General features: G+C 35.4%; 1 long non-coding RNA gene across 2 annotated transcripts in view; it reads left to right on the top strand.

Annotated features, from left to right (window-relative positions):
• Nucleotides 1–23,583, top strand: part of LOC118966949 (uncharacterized) — a 92,666-nt gene that overhangs the window by 7,552 nt on the left and 61,531 nt on the right. Inside the window, exon 3 of one of the 2 annotated variants that reach the window (XR_012132189.1) lies at nt 18,467–18,521. The exons of the other annotated variant lie outside the window; for it this stretch is intronic. This is a non-coding gene — a long non-coding RNA (uncharacterized lncRNA). The remainder of the gene's footprint in view (nt 1–18,466; nt 18,522–23,583) is intronic. 2 annotated transcript variants of the gene reach the window in all.

The raw sequence follows: 23,583 nt of genomic DNA, 5'->3' as shown, positions 1-23,583 counted from the left end.
GAGAGCCCTTACTCACTCATGCTGGCACCCTGACCTCAGGCTTCCAACTTCCTGGACTGTGCGAAAAAAAATTGGGTTGTTTATCATCTATCCAGACTGTGGTATCTGTGGTATTTTATTACAGCAGCCCAAACAGACTAAAATAGGTTGCAAATATTTTAACATGTCACAACTAAACTGGTACCAAACAGAAGGTTTGATAGTAGATGTCTTCCTCCTTCACCACTCAGTAGTACAGTACCTTAAACATTCTTCGCTTTCCTTAATATTTCATCCTTCAAACGAATCTTTAATAATTTCCCAGTGAGAACTTTTGTACAGGAAGGAGTTAATACATATTGCTTTATTTGCAAGTGTTGGATTGTCAGGTAACAGTTGTAACTTTGAGAATGTTTATATATATATATATAATATATATATGTATATAATTATATATATGATTTATTATATATATAAAAAATATATAAAAAATATATATATATAATTTATCACAGAGGCTGTATTTTCTTATGCTTAACTTAATTGGATCCCCTGAGCATGTGAGTTTCAGGCGGGAGCATTATTGCAGTGTGTGGGTTTTACCTTTAAATTCAGGTGAATCAGTTACAATGTGAATTTCACAGTAGTAGTTTCTGTCTCCTTGCCTTCACTTAAGGTGATGATTTGATCAAAGCTGGCAAAGCATGAAATTATGGCCACCTGTAAAAATGTCACATGCTATTTCAAAGTCCTCCTGCAGTTGGAAAATTTCCTGATTATCTGGACCAACCATGGGAATTAAAATTCAGTGTGCCTGACATTACAGCATGTTTTAACAAGAGCCCAATTATCCCTACCCTGTGCCACTATAGAGTTGCCTAGGCAAAATTGTTAGACAAGTCCATGGAGGATAGGAGCTGTCACCAAGCATCAGCTCACACAGGAGAATAAAATAAAGGCAACACTTCTTTCTTCATAAAAATCAATAATTGTGTTTTATTTGAAAATGTGTACTCCTATGCCTGGAGCAAGCCCTGAGAATGTAAGAAAATCAGTCTATTTTCAGATTTTATGGCAAAATCCTTCACTTTTCATCATAAGAACTGTTAGCTCTTTCCTCCTCTGTTAAAAAAAATATATTCTAGGGCATATTCAGCAACTGTTATAATCATAAAAAATAAGATATTTTGAAAATATATCTAAAATTACCAACTTTATTTTTATACAGAAAGGAAAAATACCCTTTGTAGGCTTCAATTTTATTGAAAAATATTTATTGAGCACCTACTTCATACCAGGCTATTTGCCCAACTCTGGGTTACAAGAAATGAATAAATATACTTCTCCCTTCATGAAACTCACAGGCTAGGAAAGGAGACAGAAATGCAAATAAATTAATTCCTTAGAAGGAAAAACTGATGAGAAAATAAATAATTACAACCCAAAGATGATAGACTGTCCTATGTATATATGTACATATATATAAACAAATATATACATACATACAGAAAAAGTTCGCAAAAAATAATAATCATTTCTAAAAATGTCATTGTTCTAAAATTAAAGGTATACCAATTGATCTATTTATAATAGTTTCTGATTAATATATGTCTTTCTTAATTGAGGAGTCACTTAAATTCACTAAACACATTTGACATTTTCAACAAAAAGAAGGCTTTAAAAAAGAAGAAACTCAAGTTTTATTTATGTTTGCTGTTTGTACCTAAGAGGGGTAAATGTAAGAATTCTTATATGACCAAAAGATGTAAAGTCATGGGAAAGCTGAGGGGGAGGAAAAGGGAGTTTTGTCGGTGTTTCACCAGCTTCCTGATAGAAATGTGCAGTGCAGAAGAGGTGTCTGAGCTTCTATTCTAGTGCTGTGAGCACAGCTTCGCATTCATCTGCCTCAAATATTGAGCATACAGAAGAGTTATTTGAAGAAAGGGTCACTGCTCAAAATATTTTGTGTATTTCATTTATTTTTCTTACTACATTAATACCATAGGAAAGCATTTCCATTTCTATGGCAGGAAGAGCAGTTTAATCTCATTGTAGATTTTACCCAAATCTATACCTCTGCATGTTTTGATTCCTTTGAGTCTCATGGTTCTACTCATTTTTGTGGCTAGAAGAATACCAAGTCTTCTCAAGTTCTGCGTTTTACCTCTTCTTTAGTTTCTTCTCACCATCTGGCCGACCTGAAAAATATCGCCTGAATATATGAATTAAACTTATTCCTATGATTTAAATTTGATAAATATCTCTTGTCACTTTTTGTCAATACGTCTTTCTCCATAAACACCACTGAGTGGTGTGGGGCATGTAGAGGTACCCCTTCTGGGGTGCAGGTATACTGTTATAGCTAGCCCCTCCTATGGCCAAAAAAAAAGAGACACAGTGCCTACCATCCTCTTTGAATTTAGGAGGCAACATATTCCTTCATTGAGGTGTGTTACTCAGGCTCATTTACAGACTGACCCTAAAAGCCTCTAGTTTTGGGGTTGGGCCCAGAACAGGTCCAGTGTGCCGTGCCCTCCGCTCTGCTACTGGGCCATACGATCCAGCAGACCCAGTGGAGCTTGGAGTGTCCATGGGTAGAGGTTGAAGCCTTTGACAGGCTCAGAGGAGACTGACTAAAATTTGGTCAAGGAAAGATTCAGAGAGATGGGGTCAATTTTGACAATTTTGTTAATCATATCAAAGAATCAGCTTTTGGTTTCATTGACTTTTCTCTGTTGTTTTCCTTTTTTCATTTAATTGATTTTGATTCAATTATTACTATCTCCTGTAAAATTTTGGCTTAATTTGTTTTTCTTCTAGTTTTATAAGTGAACATTAGATTACTTATTCGAGAACTTCTTTCCCAAAATAGATATTTAAAATTATTTATTTCCCTCCAAGAACTAATTATCTGCACCCATAAATTTTCATTCAGTTAAAAATATTTTTCAGTTTCTCTAGTAATTTCTTCCTTGATGCATGTGTTATTCAGAAGTTTGGTCTTTGATTGTAATTACTTGGGAGATTCCTGATTTGTTTCAATTATTCATTTCTAATTCAATATTTTGAGTAATTTCAACCCTTTAAAATTATTGACTTTTGATCTATGGCCTAGCCTAAGATTTATCCTAAAGAACACATGTGCACATAAAAGAATATGCATTCTTTTGTTGACTAGTGGAATAGTTTATAAATAGGTCAAGTTGGCTGATAGTGCTGGTCAAATGTTGCATGATCTTACTTTCTACCTATCTTTTAAAAAATCTGTTTTGATAGAGGGGTGTTGACATCCCTACCTATAATTTTTTATAAGTTGCTTATTTATGATTTCAATTTTCTTAGATTTTGTTCCAGGTCCTTTGTGGCTCAGTAGTTAGGTTCGTATGTATTAATTGCATTATATTTTCCTGATATATGTATTGATCCTTTTTTACCCCCTTGTCTCTAGCAGTATTTTTTGTTCTATAGTCTGTTCATCTTATATTAATATATCCACTCCAGCTTTTTCATGATTAATGTTTGCATGATGCAACTTTTTTCCATCCTTTTACTTTTAATCTATCCAGGTTTATTAATCTATAGTGCATATCTATAGACAGGCTGTAATTGGATATTTTTCTTTAATCTAGTCTAACAATCTTTCTCTCTTCATTAGAGTTTTAATCTATCCATACTAAATGCTGTTACTGGTATGATTAGGTTAGCCTCTGCCATTTGCTGTTTTCTGTATGTGTCCTGTCTATTTTGTTCCTCTGTTTTTTTTTCCTACCTTGCTTTGTTATTATTGAAAATTTTCATTGTACCATTTTAGTTCCTCTGTTGTTTCTTAGCACTTCTATTAAAGTTATTTTCTTAGTGATTGTTCTAGAGGTTACAATACGTACCTTAATTTTTTATAATCAGTTTCAGGTTAATACTTAGTTCTGGGCATAGATAGCAACATCTCTAGTATGGTTTTATTTTTATTCTTTGTTTTGTACTATCATTTTTATGTCTCTCTTATTTATAAGTGCAGTAAATCTAATGATACAGTGTTTCAGGATTATTTTTTCAGTAATATTTTCTTTATTTGAAAGGAGGGAGAAAAATATATTTGCAGTCATTTATACATATATCCACATTTTTGCTATTCACAGTACTCATTTTTCCTATAGATTTGAGTTATCATATGATGTCATGTACTATAAGACTGAAAGACTTTGATATATTTTAAGGCATATCTGGTAGCAATAAATTCACTTAACTTTTGTTTATCAGTGAATGTCTTTATTTTCCTTCACTTTTGATGGTAGTTTTATTAGATATACATTCTGAGTTGACAGATTTTAATTATTTCTTTCAGCACTTTGAAAAAAGCCATCTTACTTCCCTCTGGATTCTATTATTTCTGATGAAAAGTTAGCCATTAATCATATTGTTGTATCCTTATACATGATTAGTCATTTTTCTCTTGCTGCTTTCAAAAATTTTTTTTATCTTTTAGCATTGTAATGACCTAGATGTATATAGATATAAATCTTTCTTTGTCTCACATGAATTTTTTGGGCTTCTTCTGTAAATTAATATTTATTATCAAATTTGGAAAGTTATGGGCCATTACTATTAACATAGTTTTCTCTACTTCTAACACTCCTATTACATAAATGTTGGTATGTTAGGGTTTTGAGGCACTATTTATTTTGTAATCTTTTTTCTTTCTTTTCAAGATTAAATTTTTCATCTTTGAATTTGATGTTTCTTCTGCCATCTAAAATACTCTGTGGAGCCAACCTATTTTCATTTTGGTTATGGTATTTTTCAACTGTATCCATTTGGTTCCTTTTAAATAGTTTCTACTTCCTTATTGAGATTCTCTGTGTGTTGATTCATTAACCACATATGTTTTTCTAATCTTTAAACATGACTTCTTTTAATTTTTTAACATATTTATATTTCTTCTTTAAAAATCACGATTACATTCCACATCCACACCCACTGAGGGACAGTTTCTATTGACTGTTTTATTTCTTGAGCATAGGTCACATTTTCTGTTTCTTTGTATGTCCCAAAGTCTTTTGTTGAAAACTGAATGTGTTGGATGATATGTTACACCTTTTGTAGATTTTGCAGAAACTGATGTATCAGCTCATTGGTTTTTTTTTTCTTATTTTTTATTTTTTTCACCTGGTTTACTGGGGTTTCTCCTGTAGCCACACACCTTACTGGTAAGCCAGTGATTTGTTAGAGATTTTCTCAAACACCTTGAGCCCTTAAAATGTCTGCCTTCTGCCCATAGACTTATGTTTAGTCAGGGAACACAGTAAAGTTCAGACAGCTTTTAAGTTTGTTTTGGTGTTTGCTTTCCCCCACTTCCTCTTGGATCTCCTGTGCATGTGCATGCAGTCCGCCAGTCCGCCAGGAGTCAACTGAGAGTTTCTCTCACTCTTCTAATGCTCTTTCATGCCTATGGTTTTCCTATAAGGTAAATGCAGGTGCACTGATAGTCCCAAATCAGACTGAAATCCAAAGACAGCAGAGTTGAAGGCTCTCCCCATTTCTTTCCTTTTGAGTGTTGTATTTTACTGGTAATGCCATTCAGCTGGTACTTTTGCCCTCTGCCACAAATCATGACAGTACAAACCATACAGTGAAGCTGCTGCTTCATGTGATTACCACACTAACCAAGCTGGGGGTGGATAAGAGAATAGGTCCAGGCAAAAACTCACTGTGTCCCAGGGATCTTACCCAGTGTTCCAGAAGCTTTTCATGAAAAATGCCTTTTTCATTTGTTGTCTGTCCTTAATGGTTTCCAGAGCTATTTTTGCCAATTTTGCCAAATTCTATAATTTGTTTTTTAAACAGGAAGGGATTTGCCAATCTCTTCATTCTGTCATAATCATATACATTTTTTAATTGAATACTGAGTGGGAACTGGTTCTAATAATTTATTTACAACTTAGTATAAGGTAACTATAACTAATATAGTAAGAACATGGAGTAGAAATAATTTACAGGTCTCTAAATACAAATTCATAAAAGACTGTAAATAAAATATGGAAAAACACATGATAACCACTTTGTTTTAAAATAAATAGGAAAATGGTAGTTTATTTAATAAATAGTGTTGGTAATCCATGTGGAAGAAACAAAATGAAATATAGTCACCATAAAATAAATTTCAAGAAATCAAAGATTTAAATTTCAGTAACTTAAAAGTGATACTATTAGTAGAAGTTGTATAATTTGGGAGCAAGTGAGATTTTTTTCTTAAGCAAGACTAAAAACAGAAGATCCAAATGAAAACAAAATATTTGGGGAAAAAAATGAAAACATCATACCTGGAGTAAGAAGTCAAATAATACTCCTAGAAAAAACAATTTTATAATAAATAAAAAGAAGACACAATTTGGCACGATTCAAAATGTACCCAAAGTCATAAAGCTGATGAAAAGAATAAACAATAGAGAAAAAATGGTGAAAGACACTGTAGTAACTGTTGAGGCATTGCCATTCAGATTTCTTTTTGAGAGAGAAATTTCCATAAGGAGGTCACTTAACTAACAGCCTGTAACTGAGGTGCCCTCTGGATCTGCCTCTGCTTCCATGCACCTGCTCAAAACCCAGGCAGTGCTCAACAAGGAGATGTTATAAGGACTCATTTTGCCTAAGACAGGAGCAATATTTGTACCATGTTTCCCCATGGGTTGGCAGAGGCTTTCTCAGAGCTGCTTCTGCCTACAAAATTCTCCTTCCTTCCATCTTTACTTTCACAGTTTTACAAGGACATCTTGGGCCAAAGGCTCACTACCTACTACTACTCCCTCTCCCTTTTATTTTTCACATGATTTACCCCCAATAACCCTTTTTTTCCCTTCCAACTCTCAGGTTCCCTTCAGGTACAACTATAATAAGATGTTAAGAAGTTTGAACTTAAGAACTCAGAATTATGACCACAAAAAGGGTGCTTCAAAGATTCTTCCAATGCAGGGAGCTATTATCACAGCAAAGTGAGTCTGTCATTAAGAGAGACCTGGGAAAGTAGGTTGTATGTTGTACCTTTGTGCACAATCAATAAACTGATCAAATGAATTAAGATTTGGGAACTGTTCTATAATTGTGATGATAGAACTTCAGCTACTTTTCCATGAATAAATAAATGGATTGCAAAATACATCATAATAATAAATGTGAAAGAAACCCAGCTCACAAAGGGATGAACATAAAAAAATAGTTTCATACACAAGCCATTTGATTCTTATTGCAGAGTGTTTGGATGTTTAATTCCTTTTGCCTGGTTACTCCCTGTTCTCTTTGTTGAGTTAATTATTGCTTATGTGTCTAAAACCAGGTCAAATGTTACTCCTAGAATGAATCAGGAGCCACTGTTAAATGCAGTCATATACTTTTTATTATTAGAATATATCACCATTTGTAATTAAATCATTCAGTTTGTAATATCTTAACATCTTGCTCTACTACAAGATTATAAATTTGTTCATTGATGGAACTTTGTTACCTAACAGAGGACCTTGTACTAGTGGACTGTAATTATTTATTAAATGACATCGTAGATACATACATGAATTCAAATATCATAACCTCTGACATTTACATAATTGTTACAGTTTCCAAATCACTTTTAGTACAAAAGCCTATTTAAACTTCTCAACTTCTCAATTACTATGTGCAAGATGAGTATACTGATTTCCATTTTAGATGAGCAAATTGTGTCTCATAAAAACAGAGTGGCACAAACTGGTGTTAGAAAGGATGGAATGGGTATTGATAATTAATCGTCTTTGATTTTCTAGTCCCAATTGAGCTTCCTTAATTGAAAATATCAGTATCATATAATGTAAATTTTCTCTGCATCTCCACTATGAAAGCTTCAGTAAAATATGTATTCCTTATACTTCTGGAGCATACCAAAACAACAATGAGGATATTTTTTTATTTGATTGGTGTTTATTTGTGGATACCTTTGTAGCTAAGCCATAGTCTATCAACTATGTTATTCACAGAGCAGTAGGTTCCTTGAAAAGAAGACACAGACGACACATGAAATAAAACATATACAAGTGCTTTAAACAGTACACAACTGTAGAGAAAATGGAAATTTCTGACTAGGATTCACGCCTGGCTTTAATAACACCCCTTGTGTATATAAAAGAACCTGCTTTGCATACTTATGAGAGTAGCAGGATGGCTACCAGTGACAGAACCACTGGTCAGTCACCAGAGTACTGGGCCAAGTGAGGGGTGGAGAGAAAACACCCATTCTGTCCTCTCCTCAGTTCCTGGTACAACTGTCAGGTGTCCACCATCACCACAGAGACCTGCGCACAGAGTTCCTCCCTGTGCTCTGGGCAGGGCAGAGGAGAAGGGGAGAGTGTCAGAGAGCAGTGCCAGCAGAGAAGTGGAGAGCTTAGAGGGTGGAGAGAGGAAGCAGGAGAGGGAAGCCGCACAGCCCTGGGGCTAGTAAGGCAGAGGACTCAGCCATGCGGGGGTGGGGTGGGGGTGGGGCAGGAGGGAGCAGCGCCGGAGCTCGCGGCGTGTACACAGCTGGGTGACTGCTGTGAGAATGAACGTGCCATGAACCCCTTTTAACACCCTCAACTTGCCCTTGTCTTTATTTGGTCTCACTGAATTCATAGTGAACTTGACTGGAGAGGGGAACCCCCTCCTTCCGGAACAAAAAGATTCTAAGTAAAAGCACAGTATTGTGATAATGTTCATGGGTTATCACAATAATGAATTAAAATGCTCATTCGTGTTTATAAAGAAATTTCTCTACAAGAGTATAAACAAAAGAATATAAGCCTTGTGAACACTCTCTGATTGAATATCTCATCTTTTTTTTTCAATATCGACTTCTGTGGAGTCAGACAAGAACATGAAAACATGAAAAAAAGCAGGTGAAAATAAACTACAGTGAGATAAATAGTTTATTCATGAGTTTAATAGGTACAAACTGTGTTTCCTGATGAGTTTGTATATAATATTTTATAGGCAAGAATGCAGTATTCAGTTAGATTAAAAAATTCTCAAGTATCCTACGCTATGGGGAAAAAAATATTTGCATATGATATAGTCTTATTACCTCAAGGATCATAGACTCTTTGGACTGCACACATACAATTGTGGATGTTGCTCTTTCGGAGAAACTGTTCTTGAATGCTGTTTACTTAGTTCAATGTAAGTGTCTTTTTATCTTAAACAAATACACAGGTGATTCACCTCCCAAACACAGATTCTTAGTGTCCAAGCCTAGACCAAGCCCTGAATCCAGGGATACAGAGTATTGTTGGCTCACCCAAGCCAGGTGGGTTGGGAACCATATAACTGACGACTCCTGCAGATGGGCCATTACAGTTATGAAAGCAAACCAGGGTTCTCCCATTAGAAGAAAGGAGCGAGGGAGAGAACTGATGAATAAAGGGAAGCAGAATTTCCCACCCAAATATATGCCTTTTTGGGATAAGGGTCATTTAGTCCTGATTATTTATGAGAGGATGTAGACACAGGAGAAGTTCTGAAAACCAAGTAGAAGTTACGCTTTTGTAAGAAACATTTACATTTGTAAAGGATATCTCCATTTGTAAGGGTGTCTCCTCTGTACTAGGAAGAGGAGGATGACTTAATCTTTATAGATTCTTGTCAATGGAGAAGACTTGGACTTAGATCTACATAACAACCATACCTCATTTACTCTGAGGCTAACAGAGAAGAATGTTAGCCTTCTCTACCCCCTAACATTTCTTTAGTGTTTAGTTGGAGATGGTATTTAATTTAAGGTGGTGGCTTGGGCCACTTAGAGAGTTACTCAGTTTTCTTGGCTATCTCCCATGTATACCGGAAGTATACATACTATTAAACTTCTGTGTGTTCTATTAATCTGTCTTTTATTAAAGGGGGCTCTCAACCAAGAACCTAGAAATAGAGGGAAAATTATTTTTCCTCCCCTACAAGAATAGGATAACGAGTCTTCAGGGATCATATCTGTATTTTGATACAAGTTTTATAATACTCCCTTTATTATCTGATATGATTACATAATCCTAATTCACCTTGAAATGGCAATGTCTGTAAATGAGCATGGACATGTTTTTCTTGAAAAGTAAAATGTGCTTTTTAAGGAGTATGTTTGGCACCAAGATTTCAAAAAAAACAGTTCTGGAGAAACTCAAGTTCTATTCAGCAGAAATTGTTCTTGGTTGAGATTAATTTTGTGTTTTTCCTTGCTGAAAGCAATGGCAGAAAACCAATAAAACTGCAAAGTAATCTTAAACCTTGACAATGTCAAAACCATGCCTAGTACCTGAATGTCCTCCTTTATCCTTCTCCAAAAGAAGTTGCTAAACTGCACTTTGCTGAATTTGAAGTCATCACATGACAGTTTAATCAACTCTTCCCTTTCTTTGCCAAGAAGCCATCTGGCCATGTGCTTTTTCACTGAAAATGTGTCCCTGATCCAATTTTAATTTGTTACCTTGTGAGTAAGGATTCATTCCAGTGGATGACCAAATTTGAGTGCTGTTCTATTCTGTAAGCACTAAGGATGAATTTTCAATGGGTGTGTTTTCTTAAGGTTATGGAAAGATTGGCAATTCTTTTTGCTACTTTTTTATGTTCTGATGTTACTTTCTTGATGCTTTTTTTTTGTCATGAACATTCAAAGGCAGGCATTTTAGTCCTAGTTTACTGGCATCCCTTCCTTTCATTATAATATGTGAAAAAGTCAGTTAAGTAGATTCAATTCCACAGATCTGATTCATCCACAAAGAAACAACTACATTAAAAATAGAAGAAATGTGGATCTCAGCCTAGACTTTCAAGAAAAGAACAAGTTCTTTGAAAATGTTTATTTAAATTAAAACCAGGTAAATGAATTCTTTGAAATCTTTCCCTCCTCCCTTGTTTTTTCCCCAGCTTAATTGAAGTATAGTTGACAAAAGTGTATATATTTAAGATGTACAACATGATGTTTTGACATGTGTATGCTTGCTGAAATGATTATAGCAGTCAAGTTAATTAACATATTGATCACCTCACATAGTTAACATTGTAGGTGTGTGTGTGTGGTGAGAACACTTAAGGTCTACTCTCTCAGCAACTTTCAAGTATACAATACAGTATTATTAACTATAGTTGTCATGCTGTACATTAGATCTCAAGAATATATGCATTCTCAATAACTGAAACTCTGTGCCCCATGACTAACAACTTTCTAAATCCCTCATCTGTCAGCCTCTGAAAACTATCAATTCTACTTTCTGCTTTTATGAGTTTGACTTTTTAGATTCCACATGTAAATGATATCATATACTATTTGTCTTTCTGTGATTGGTTTATTTCATTTAGCAGGGTGTCTTGAGAGTTCATCCATGTTGTTGCAGATGGCAGAATTTTCTTCTTTCTTAAGGCTGAATGATATTCCATTACACATTATATTTCACAGTTTTTAACCCATTCATCTGTAGTAGATCCTTGGGTTGTTTCCATATCATGGCTTTTTTGAATAATGCAATGAACATGGGGATGTGGATGTCTTTGAGATCCTGATTTCACTTCCTTTGGATGTATACCTAGACATGGGGTATATAGGATCTTATGTGCTTTCTCAACCCCACAAAGCCAGTCTGGGTGCTAGACCTTCCATTTAATTTCCCTTGGGCACTGCCTGAAGTGTTCAAAGTTATATGCCTTCCACCAACCCAGCAGAGTGCAGCAGCCATCTGTGTTTGTGTATGATCTATGGAGGGTGCCAAGTGCCTTCTGCTGGGGTACTGACTACAGGGGGCAGGGTGCTGGGGCTAGGAGGGGGAGGTCTGCAGGTGATGTGTCCTACTAAGCTCCTGGGAAGGCCTCTTGGTGGAGTTCACAAGGCATTTAGTAGAAATCGAAGCCCTTTTAGTTCTGTAGTAAATGGCTATGTGAACTCTCACCTCTTTTCCATGCCATTTGCTACTTCCAGACTATTCAGCCATGTTGGTGTCCTCAGTGTTCTGGGTGGGGCAGGAATGTCCCATGTGACTGGGGAAGCTGGGTGCCCACTACACTCTCACTTTCCCCTGAGGGAGAAATCTCAAATTTAAGGAGTCCCTTCACACTAAGCTGTGCCTCTTTGTAGGAAGGGTGTTATGGGGAAGTGAAATTGTTTTTCTTACCCTCTCAGTGACTCCATTCTCAGAGTTTTTGCTGCCACAGAGTGATACAGCCTCTCTGTTGGACTCTGCACCTCCCAAAATACAACTCTCATCGGTGAGTAGTTATCAAAATCAATGTTTCTGTTGGGAATGAGCCCTGAACATTCCTATTATACCATCTTGCCAATATCACTGTCCCAATTTCTTCCCTTTTTTCCATTACACTATGACCAAACTAAAGTTGATTCCTTTCTTTAAAATAAATCGAAGGATCTTTGGTATGACAGGCATCTTTATGATATTCTGAGTTAAGTGATATGAAATAAAGTATGTGTCTCTCTCTTGAATTGCATCATGGAAATTAGAGGGCGAAGACCCCGTCTTATTCTCTTATCTAAGAGACTGATCATAGTAGATGCTCAGTTACTGTGAGTCAAATACTTAAGTCCTTTTAAACTAGCTACTCTGGTAATGATAATCAGATTATTCCAAGTTAGTACATAATTTGTTGTTTTTAAAAACAGACTGTAGATGTTATTTTTTGCAATCTACCTTAAACATTTTTAGAAGTAGGTTGAATATAAATTTAAGTTCTAAATATCTGAGTAATTTCAAATCTTTTAGAATTAGCTATATATTTTATCTATAAACACTTCTGCTGTTGAAATCTAAGAAATGCAATGAAATATATATCTCATGGGATTTTACCTTTATTTGTCAATCACTGATTCATCCAACTACCCAGCAAATAGTGACACCATTAAAATAAGAACTTGGAATATAATGTGAAGTAGTATCAGAGGAAATCAAGAGCCTAATGAAAGAAAGGGTATAAAAATTCTTTAAATGAATGAATATATGCATATAGAGACTGTCAAAATTCCCTTTGACAATCATAAAACCAGCTTAATGGCATCACCAAACTTTAGTAAGATTTTTCTTTATTATCACAAAACTATTTGGTAAAATTATAGGTGAATCAAGACCATTGGAAATCTTCCAGGTTTTACTAAGAATTGAAAAAAATAATTCCTAGTGTATAGTAAGACCTGGTTAACTATTTAGCATCCTTTATGTCTGGTCTTTATTCACTTATAAATCTATTATTTGAATTATTGTCTAGTTCTGATTTGTCCTTCCCAAGGATATGAAGTGAAGATAATAGTGCCTATAAAAGCAAAACTTATTTAGGAAGCTGTTGTAAAAGTCCAGGTGAGAGAAAATGAGAGCTAGAAATTGAATAGCGTCTATGGAATCTGAAAGAGAATAGTTGTAATTCACATTAATTATTGCTGGCTTGCATGTGATTGGGTGTGCTGAAGAAAAGAAAAAAAAACATTTAAAACTAAGGCTTTAATCCTGAGTTAAAGAAAGATTTTTATGTTGTTACCAAAAAGTGGGCAGTCAGAAAGAGGAGCTAATTTGAGAAGAAAGATGATATTTTCATATATGCAGGTCAAAGATGCAATATACTTTTCATTATTCACTTTTTCTTTATCCACATGGGACTACTCCGTTGAAGTAGATCCACTATTTCCTATCAAACTGACACATGTATAGAGATGTTCTGGTGTGAATAAGAATTTGACCAATTTCTTCCTCCCTCCCAAACTCTCAATTTACTATATATTAGATTTTAATACTAAAATAGAGGAGAAAGAGGAATAGGAAGGAGGAAGAAGAAAAGACAGAGAGGAGGAGGAGGAAGAAGAAGAATTACTCCCTCTTTTAGTTGCCTGTTGACAGACATTACTTTACGTACATTAAGAATATTACAATTTAGGAAGTATAAAACTTCCTTTTGTATTTGTTAATTTTCCATATTTTACTGATGCTTAAACCAAGGTCAGAGAGGGTAATTACTTTTACTGTAACAAAATTGGAAAATATTTGCTCTGAGATTTGAACCCCCATTGCTTCATATGTGATTCTCCCTGTTTGAAGTCAATCATAAATATAAAAAGAAAGATGTTCTAATTCTTTATGGCCAGAGACATAACTAAATCTATTTATTTCCCAAGGAATTATTTATGTATATTAATTCAGCCATTTGTCAAAAGAATGGGAACACCTTAAGGAAAGAATTAATCTTTTCAGTGGCATTTAACCCAAATTAAATTTGATGTCAAATCATTACACATAGATTGTTTTATATCCCACACTTATTTTAACCCATAAGCTTTATAAGAAGTCATGATCCCACATTAGACAATCTCTTCTGTATTCAGCAATTTTTCAGCAGATGTGTAATATAGGCAAAAAGAAAAAAAAGGAGATACCAATGCTCACCACAAACTATCTCATAATGATTCTTGATATACACTTGCATGTATTTTTCCTTAGCTCTCAGATATAAAAGACATCATGAATTCTGTGACCTAAGAGAGTTCCAGCAACTGTTATCATTTAAGAAAGGTTGGAAGTTTATTCCAGTCTTCCTTAATTAATGGTTTATCAAAAATATATGTGCTTTCTCCTTCTTTCTGCTTAGAGAATCTAGTATATTTCTTCCTTTTTTGGTTTGTGTTCTACCCACCCTTTCAAAAATCATTGTGTTAATGAGCCATAACTACTAATAGGATTGACTCAATGTCACAAACATGACATCAAGAACGTCTGATAACTGTGTAACCCCATTTGCAAATGAAATTAAGTAATATACCCAAGGTTATACAATTAACCATTGACAAAGATAGAGAATACCTCTTTCTGGATAATCTAACCACCAACCTAATATGATTCTATTACATTGATGCTACTTATTCAAAGGAAGAATGCTAGATATAACAATCATTCTACTAGAGAGTGATAAATATCCCTACTCCTTCCCTGGGTGTTGGTGGCTAGGCAGAGAGATAGCTTCCTATGTAATTTTTTCCTCAGCTATTAAGATTTCAAAGAAGAGGATGGGAGTATCCAGAAATAATTTTTAAGTATCCAGGGTATGTGAGAACTTTTGATGTAAGTGAATCCTAAAAATCCTGTATCCCTCTCTCTCCCATAATGCTTATGTCCTTATAAGTACAAGCAGAAACTTTTAGGCATGCAAGTACAGGAAATGATTCTGCATGGTGCAATATTAGAAATGTGCCCATTTTCAGATAATTATGGTAATCAGAAAGATAAGAGTTTCCTCAAGGTGTGTTTTAAAGTCAATGATGATATACTTTCAATTCAAGTTGTAGGTATAAGAGATACAGAAAAAAAGGAGAAAAAAACACTTATTGGGTGATGAGACAAACATACCTGATATTACTCATTAGATAGTTAGTGGAAAGTCTGTTAAACAGAAAGAGAGTGATAATATGAATCTCTTAAACTTTGCAGTGGCATACTCTAGTAGTAATAGCCAAGAGAGGATGCCTTAGCTGACAATAGTTCTCAACTGCCCATCTCCTAAACAGGAGAATCCTCCTTGTAAAATGTACATATCAGATTGTCATAGACCAAAACCTTTAAAGGTTGTTTCTTACAGCTCCTTATTTGTGATTCAAGGATCACCAATGAACCTCCAGTTTATGGTTTGATTTCCTTTATAGATCGATCTATAGGAAGAGAATGCATATAACATGATGAAATGTCTCCTATAAAATGAGTAAATGAACATTCTTGTTTTTACAAAGCAGTCCCATTATCTTTTGATATATATGAATCCTACCCCAGTGCTTTATAATCTGGCAATTTTATTCACTCTTTCTGAGCATGTTGGTGCAGCAGTTGGTTTTATCTCACTCAGAGAAGTTGTCTACACATTAGGGTAGTAGTTTTTATGAAATCCAAAACATTCTTGCATTTGACAATTTAAGGTCAGTATGCTTTAATTTTCTTAAAATTCCACATTCACATTTGTAGTTGAACCTTCTTTTCAGTGCATTCTTTTACTGCCCTGCTTATGATTTTTAGTGCTATAATTTTTATTTCATTGAAGTAAGTGGTAGCATTCATTAATATATTTTATGTGGAACAATGGGAATGTTAAAACTGGTTGATTTTCATGAGATTTAAAAACTCAAAATTATAATGATATAATAAAAACATAAATTATTCTACATAATTTTGTATTGTAATGATAATTATTACCTCTCAATAAATCACTTGGTTTTTGCTTTGAAATAAACAACATGATTATATATGGAAGGAATGAATCTGTCTCAATGGTGTCTATCAGCACAGGCTTCTAGTCCTGTGATACTCTTCATTGTTTCTTAAATAAGTATTACAGTCTATGGGTTAAGAATTAATAGTAAAGTAGTTCTTCACACTCAACATTCTTCAAAACCACTGCACAACTCATGTTTAAATAAAATAGACTGAACGTTATATGCTAGAGTGAATGGACTGAAATGTAAGAGCTCTGTCTTAATAGAGCCCTGCTGTGAGAAAGCGGTACTTTAATTGAAACTAAGTTAAACATTAAACATGTTATTACCTCTGTTTTGAATTCTTCAATGATACTAATTTTGTGAAGATGTTCTTTCATATTTTCTATAGAATGCTTTTAGAGAGATTTTTCAAAGCCAGGAAATGTATTAACCCTAATCGTGGATGGATTATAAAGGGAACACTGGTAATCACTAAGAAACCGTTGTCTCTAATAGCTCAGGGCTCAAGTATTTTTTAGGAGACAAACCACCTAAACAATGAAAAATTCAAACCTAATCTTCGCTCATAATCTTATTATTCTAATAATCACTTAATCTTCATTTATTAATCTTCATGTAAAGAAATAAATCTCTGATATCTTTCACCCAAATAAAATGCATGCAGTTTTCTATGACAACCCTCAGTTTTATTTTTATAATCCATTAATTTAAAATAATTGTTTTGTAATGAGTTTAGGACTTAGCTAATTCATCATCAAAGCAATTAGTTCATTGCCCAAATAAATTGTATGTGCCTCCTGAGAGTAACCTCTGCACTAGCATGGTGGCAATTCAAACATTCACCAGCCTTGCCACCTAGTCTCTTTTCTTGACAGGCAGCTTAGAATGGCAATTAGAAGCTTGGGCTCTGGAGTTCAGAGCATGTGGGTTTATATCCTGGTACCATACACTCATTGATTTTTCTGACCATGAGCAAGTTATTTATCCTCAATCCTGGTTTTCTCATCTATTAAATGGAGACAATGATAGCACTATAACTCACACTGTAGCTGTGAGGATTTAGTAAGAATCCTGGGCATGGGCAATATATTTAGGAAAGTGCATTAGCACACATTAGGTTTCTTAAATTATTACTTATTTTTTAAAGTTATCTTCTAGAAGATTTAGGTGTTCAATAGACTAAACAAAATGGATAAAAGCTACAAGGTGAGATAAAAATGGAATGTAGAAAATAAGGAACTTCCATCCATGCTATACATGAGAAAAAGTAATGACCATAGTTGGGCAATTAAATTGACCATAAATTTCTTGGTTTCTAAAGCAATTTTCTGACAGAAAGTACATTGTGAATAAATTGTAGGTAGAGTTTGTAGTCTAGAATAGTATTTATACAAAGTATGTTCTAAAATGTTATTGGGTAAGTAATATTATGTCATCTGGGCTAATTGGTGACAAATAGTCCTATAATGGTAACATCCTACAGCCAGCCAGCAATCAAGTTTATGAATCCTTCAGATGTTCCTGAACATGACATTTTGGAATCCAAATCTGTAGCTAGGGGTTGGGTTATCAGTGTGTTTCTGTTACAGTTTTTCAAGGTGTAGAAAGGAAAGTCACTGTTTTAAGTAATTTATATAGGTTGTAGTTGGACTTGCTATACAAATAACAGTTAAATTTGGTATTCTAGAAACAAAATACAATATTGATGTTAATTGTTCTTTCACTTTTAATGTACTGGAATAATTTCAGTGATGGTAGCTTTAGGGGCAATAGATTTACTATTTATCACTTGCATTCTGGTATTCCATTCAATGACTTCTAACTCTCCATTAATTTTACATTAAATTTACATTTTTATTGTTTCCAGAGTATTTATTTTTGAGTATTCATTACTTCAGAAATTTTGACACTTTCAAAAACAACAATTCACTCCACACAATAAGTTGTCATTTCTTTACTGGTCATGGATTGCATTTACACATACCTAATTCTATGTGATTACTCTCCCTAAACTTCATGGTAATTTTCAGATTGGGCAAGTGTTTAAGAATTCTTACTGCTCCTTGTGAAAGTTATCTTCTACTTCACTTGTTAGCCTAGATTCTGCCAGTAGTGTTTAGTTTTCTGTTTGAGTCAGTTTAAAACACCTGATTTGTCTTTGTAAAATTGTATCCATTTTTGTCAAATTATTTTTAATTAAAGTATAATTGATATATGCAATCTTATGAAGGTTTCACAAGAACAACATTGTCGTTTCAGTATTCACCCGTATTATCAAGTCCTCACCCTCCCCATTGCAGTCACTGTCAGCATGGTAAGATGCTATAGAGTCATTTCTTGTCTTCTCCATGTTGTACTGCCTTCCCTGTGAACTACTTACTGTATGATTGCTAATTATACTACACCTCAACCCCTTCTTCCTCACTCCCAATCCATCTTTCCCAACACCATTCTTTTGGTAACCACTAATTCTTGGAGTCTGTGAGTTTGCAGCTATTTTGTTCCTTCAGTTTTGCTTTGTTGTTATACACTACGGATGAGTGAAATAATTTGTTACTTGTCTTTCTCTGCCTGGCTTATTTCACTAAACATAGTACCCTCTAGCTCCATCCATGTTGTTGCAAATGGTAGGATTTGTTTTCTTCTTATGGCTGAATAATATTCCATTGTGTATAGGTACCACATCTTCTTTATCCATTCATCTACTGATGGATAATTAGGATGTTTCCATTTCTTGGCTATTGTAAAAAGTACTACAATAAACATAGGGGTGTGCATATGTCTTTTTGAATCTGTGGTCTTGTTTTCTTCAGATAATTCCTAAGAGTGAAATTCCTGGGTCAAATGGTATTTCTATTTTTAGTTTTTTGAGAAACTTCCATATTGTTTTCCACAATGGTTGAACTATTTACATTCCCACCAACAGTGTAGGAGAGTTTCCCTTTCTCCACATCCTCATCAGCATTTGTTGTTGCTTGTCTTTTAGATGTTGGCCATCCTAACTGGTTTGAATGATATCTCATTGTGGTTTTAATTTGCATTTCCCTGATAATTAGTGATGGGGAGCATCTTTTCATGTGCCTGTTGGCCATCTGAATTTCTTCTTTGGAGAAGTGTCTGTTAATATACTCTGCCCATTTTGTAATCAGGCTATTTGCTTTTTAGGTGTTGAGGAGTGTGAGTTCTTTATATATTTTGGATGTTAACCCCTCATCAGATATGTCATTTATGATTATATTCTCCCATACTGTAGGATGCCTTTTTGTTCTGCTGATGGTATCCTTTGCTGTACAGAATCTTTTGAGTTTGACGTAGTCCCATTTATTCATTTTTGCTTTTGTTTTCCTTCCTGAGGAGATGTGTTCTGGAAAAAGTTGCTCATATTTATATTCAAGAGATTTTTGCCTATATTTCTTCTGTTTTATAGTTTCACGAGTTACATTCAGGTCTTTGGTCAGTTTTGAGTTTACTTTTTTATATGGAGTTACACAGTAATCCAGTTTCATTCTCTTACATGTAGCTGTCCAGTTTTGCCAACACCAGTTGTTGAAGTGGCTGTCATTTCCCCATTGTATATCCATGGATCCTTTATCATATATTAATTGGCCATATATGTGTGAGTTTATATCTGGGCTCTCTATTCTGTTCCATTGATCTTTGGGTCTGTTCTTGTGCCAGTACCAAATTGTCTTGGATACTGTGGTTTTGTAGTAGTGCCTAAAGTCAGAGAGCATAATCCCCCATGCTTTATTCTTCCTTCTCAGGTCTGCTTTGGCTGTACAGGGTCTTGTGTGGATCCATATGAATTTTAGAATAATATGTTCTAGTTTGTTGAAGAATGCTGTTGGTATGTTGATAGGGATTGCATTGAATTTTTAGGCAGGATGACCATTTTGACAATATTAATTCTTCCTATCCATGAGCATGGGATGTATTTCCATGTATTGGTTTCTTTCATTTCTCTCATGAGTGTCTTGTAGTTTTCAGGGTATAGTTCTTTCACCTCCTTGGTTAGGTTTATTCCTAGATACTTTATTCCTTTGATACAATTTTAAATGGAATTGTTTACCTACTTTCTCTTTCTGCTAGTTCATTGTTAGTATATAGGAATGCAACAGATTTCTGTTTATCAATTTTGTATCCTGCAACTTTGCTGAATTCTGTTACTAATTCTAGTAGTTTTGGGGTGGATTCTTTAGGATTTTTTATGTACAATATCATGTCATCTGCTAAAGTTTAACTTCTTCCTTACCAATCTGGTTGCATTTTACTTCTTTGTGTTGTCTGATTTCCATAGCTGGGGCCTCCAGAACTATGCTGAATGGAAGTGGGGAGAGTGGGCATCCCTGTCTTGTTTCCAATCTTAAATGAAAAGCTTTCAGCTTTTTTCTGTAAGGTATGATGTTGGCTGTGGGCTTGTCATATGTGGCCTTTATTATATTGATGTATTTGACCTCTATACCCATTTTGTTGAGAGTTTTTATCATAATGGATGTTGAATTCTATCAAATGCTTTTTCAGCATCTTTTTGTTGATGTGTATGAATGTTGATGGATGTTTTTTGTCCTTTTTGTTGACGTGTATGAATGTTGATGGATTTTTTAATATTATACCATTCTTGCATCCCTGGAATAAATCCTACTTCATCATGATGGATGATCTTTTTGATGTACTTTTGAATTCAGTTTGCTAATATTTTGAGTATTTTTGCATCTATGTTCATCAGGGATATTGGGCTGAAATTTTCTTTTTTTTCTGGTGTCTGCCTGGTTTTGTTATTAGAGTAATGCTGGCCTCATAGAATGAGTTCAGAAGTATTCCCTCTCTTGTACTTTTTGAAAAACTTTAAGGAGGATGGATATTAGGTCTTCAGTAAATGTTTGATAAAATTCAGTGGTGAAGCCATCTGGCCCCAGGATTTTGTTCTTAGGTAGTTTTTTGATTACTGATCCAATTACATTGCTGGTAATTGATCTGTTCATATTTTCTGTTTCGACCTGGGTCAGTCTTGGAAGGTTGAGTTTTTCTAGAAAGCTGTTCATTTCTTCAAGGTTATCCAATTTGTCAGCAAATAATTTTTCATAGTATTCCTTAAGAATTTCTTGTATTTCTGTGGTATATGTAGTGATTTTTCCTTCCACATTTATGTATGTAGAGTTCCTCTTTCCCTTGATAAGTCTGGCTTGGGGTTTTTCTATTTGGTTTCAAAGAACCAGCTCCTGGTTTCATTGATTCTTTCTATTGTTTTATTCTTCTCAATTTTATTTATTTCTGCTCTGATCGTTACTATGTCCCTCTTCTACTGACCTTGGGCCTCATTTGTTCTTCTTTTTCTAGTTTCATTAATTGTGAGTTTAGACTATTCATTTGGGATTGTTCTTCTTTCTTGAGGTAAGCCTGTATTGCAGTATACTTCCTGCTTAGCATGGCCTTTGTTGCGTCCCACAGAGTTTGCTGTGTTGAGTTATTGTTTTCATTTGTCTACATATATTGTTTGATCTCTGTTTTTTGTTTGGTCATTGAGAAATTGATTATTTAGGAGCATGTTGTTAAGCCTCCATGTGTCAACTGATCATGGGAGCAGGCTCACTAATGTCTGGAGCTTTTGTCCGGGCCTGCTGCCATGGTGGGGTGCTGGCAAGTGGGACCAGTAGCTGCCAGAGGAAAGATCACACTGTGTGGGCTGCGTATGCGTGCTGGCTGCTGGGCCGGCGCTGCCCCATCAGGCCTGCTGCAATGGTGAGTTTCCTGGGGAACAGGATTGTCACTTGCCGGGATGGAAAAGCTCCCAGGGCTGGTTCTGGCATGCAGCTCCCAGCTGGCCCAAAATAGGGTTGAGCAGACTGGGAGTTTCCCCTCCTGCCTCCCTGGGTGTAAAGTTCAATTTTGCTGCCTGCCAGCAGGCCAGCACATCACTGCGAGAAGACTCTGGGCTGTGCTGCCAGTGAGTGAATAGAGTGGATCTCCTGGGGGCTCCCAACCTCCTGGGCTGAGGGCATGCTGGGGAGGAATTGTCCACCCGACCTTTCCTCTAAACAGAGTCCTGTGTAATCCTTGCCCCTCTGGAGCCCCTCTCACTGCTGGGAAGTCCTTCAAACTGCCTGTTCTGCTTTCTTTCTCATGGCTGTAGAGCATGCCTGTTCTCCACAAGCGGTGGGAGCCCAGCCTCCCCAGGTGTTCTGCCCCTCTCTGTTGCCCAGTCCTCCATTCACCTGGGCAATGTGCAGTGTGGGCTCATGTTGCCAGAGCAGATCTCTAGGGCTGGGTGCTCGGGGTCCTGGGCTCCCACTCTCTACCCACTCTGTTACACTTCTCTTGCCTTTGGGCTGAGGTTGGGGAGGGCTTGATCCTGCCAGATGGCAGCTTTGCCACTTTTTCTTTTCTGTACGGTCGTTTCTTCTTTCTCAGATGTAGGTGGTCAGCTCCACAGTCTCTAGGTGGATTTCAGGCCTGACTGTATTTGCTGTGTTCTGGTGTTCTATGTCATTTTGAGAGGAGTTGTTGCCTTGCCTTCCTACACAGCCATCCTTTTTTCTGTCACCATGAAATTCGTTTTTGATTTGACCTTTCTTTAAATCTTTTATTTCATTATAAGAAACAGTGGGCTATCCTATTTGTACATCTTATATCTGCACTTATTAAATAGCTGTGGATCTGATCCTAAAATCTGTAAAATCTATTCATCATATGAATGAGTAGATCATTAAGGGAAAATTATTTAAATACATATATATTGCCCTTTATTTTGCTAATTTTTTTATTTGGGGATTACCTTAAATGTTTGAAATTGAGATTTTCTTAGGATCTCTTTGTAAATTTAAGGTCCTTCCTGTGGTTTGTAATACTCTACAAATCTTACCCTTGGCTATTGCTCTGACCTAATTTCCTTCCCTTTTTCTCTTTATTTCTGTGTGCCTCATTATATTGACTTCCTTTCCACTCCTCAGACATGCTTCTCCTCACAGGAATTATGCTGTTTTCTTCTGAAAGACTTCCTGGGTAGTAGCATGACTTTCTGTAGCACAGCTTTTAGATCTCTGCTCCAAGGCCACTTCTTGGAGGGACCTTCCTTGACTAACTTATTAACATCGCACCTCTTTTTATTCTCCTTTCTATAGGCTTTTTTTTTGTCTTTATAGCACTTTACATTACTTGAAATGTAATTATCTATTTAATTACATATTTATTATCTCTCTTGTCTAGTGGATTATAAATACCAAATGCTGTGAATCTTGTCTATTTTGAACTCAGTCCATGTCCAGGATCTAGAAGAATGCCTGGTGGACACCAGATATATATTAGGTTAACAAATGAATTAATTCCTTCATATATTCTCCTTTGCCGTCTGAGATGAAGAAAAAAGATGGCATAGTTTA

The sequence above is a fragment of the Manis javanica genome, chromosome 6 (assembly GCF_040802235.1).
Source record: "Manis javanica isolate MJ-LG chromosome 6, MJ_LKY, whole genome shotgun sequence".
Taxonomy (NCBI): domain Eukaryota; kingdom Metazoa; phylum Chordata; class Mammalia; order Pholidota; family Manidae; genus Manis; species Manis javanica.
This window is presented reverse-complemented; position numbering and strand designations above follow the sequence as displayed.